Consider the following 1,396-nt stretch of genomic DNA (forward strand, 5'->3'; position numbering starts at 1 on the left):
ACAAAAACCCAAACGACAGCAACAAAAAACCCCAAACGCCCACCCCAAACCCACCAAGTTTTCATTCTAAACAGATGTGAGCGGGTCCAACTGAGCACTTTCAGGTATTTTTGGTGCGGCGCAGTGCCACGCGCTTGGCATTTGGCACGGCGGCGCGGCAGCTTCCGATGCCGCGGGCATCGCTTCACACGCGCGTAAAACCCGCGTGGGGTGCTGCCAGCGACCCGCGGGCCGGGAGGCGGCACCCACCGCCGGCCGCGGGGCTCCCGGCGGGGCAGGGCTGCCTCGGCGGCGCCGCGGGGTGCGGCGCCCCGGACACCCCGCGCCGGCAACCGCGGCCCCTATCGCCTCCGCGGGGGCCTCTTCTTCCCCCGCCCCGGGGGGGGGGGGAAGAAGAGGGGGGCGCCCGCCGGTACCGTCCGCCCGCCGCCGGTCACGTGGCAGCGCCCTCCGCGCCCCGAGACCGCGGAGCGCGGCCCGGGCGCGGCGGCATTGTGACGCAGCAGGCCTCCGCCGCGGCGGCGGGAGGAGGCGCGGGCGCGGCGCGGCGCGGCGGGTGAGTGCCGCCGCCGGGAGCGCGCCGCCGGGCGGCCGCGGAGCCGAGTGCGCGGCGGGGCCGCCCCCCGCCCTGCCTCCCGGCCGCGGGCCGGTGGAAAGGCAGGGGCGGAGGGCGGGGCCGCGGGAGCCGGGCCGCTGCCTGAGCCCTGCCTGCACCGGCGGGGAGTGGCGGGGGGCGGCAGCCGAGAGGCGGCACCTGGGTCCTTCCCCCGTCTCCATCACCCCGTGGCTGCCGTGAAACGGCCGCGGCCGAGCGGAGCGGAGGGGTAAGGTGAGGCGAGGGGAGCGGAGCGGAGGGGAGGGGAGCGGAGCGGAGCGCAGCGGAGGGGAACGGAACGGAACGGACCGGACGGGGGGCTTTGTTGCCGCCGCCGTCGTCCCCCGGGGCGGCGGAGCCGGGCCCGGGGTGCCCCACGGGGGGCGCGGGTAGCGCTGGAGACGCCCGGCGTGGCTGCGGGCTTTCCCCCGCCGGGCCGTCCCCGGGGAGCGCGGGAGCGGGGGGTGCCCGGGCGGCGGGAGAGGCGGCCGGGGGGCGGGAGCGGGGTGTTGGAGGAGGGGGGGGGGCCGAGCCCCGGCCCCCGCCAGCCCGCCCCCGCCCCGGGGAAGTGCTTTCCGCATGAAATCAGGGCTGAACGCGGGGGGTTTTATTGGGGCTGAGCGCATACGTGATGTCAGCTCTGCGAAGTGCCGCTGCAAAGCCCCTTGTAGCGCGGTGAAACGCGCTGACACCCGAAGCCGGCGCAAATCTGCTTCTGCTCCGCTCGGAGCCGGGCGTCCCCGGCGGGCGGGCAGCCCTCAGCACCCTCCTGCCCCAGAGGGGTATGCCGAAATCTGGAAG

At 76.4% G+C, this 1,396-nt stretch overlaps 1 protein-coding gene across 2 annotated transcripts in view; it reads left to right on the forward strand.

Moving 5' to 3' along the window:
- Nucleotides 1–692: 692 nt before the first annotated feature.
- Nucleotides 693–1,396, forward strand: part of SNCAIP (synuclein alpha interacting protein) — a 98,361-nt gene continuing 97,657 nt past the window's right edge. For both annotated transcript variants that reach the window (XM_049795713.1, XM_049795715.1), the window contains exon 1: nt 693–829. The gene's annotated coding sequence lies outside the window, so the exon portion shown is untranslated. The remainder of the gene's footprint in view (nt 830–1,396) is intronic.

This window comes from Accipiter gentilis, chromosome Z (assembly GCF_929443795.1).
Source record: "Accipiter gentilis chromosome Z, bAccGen1.1, whole genome shotgun sequence".
Classification (NCBI taxonomy): Eukaryota; Metazoa; Chordata; class Aves; order Accipitriformes; family Accipitridae; genus Astur; species Astur gentilis.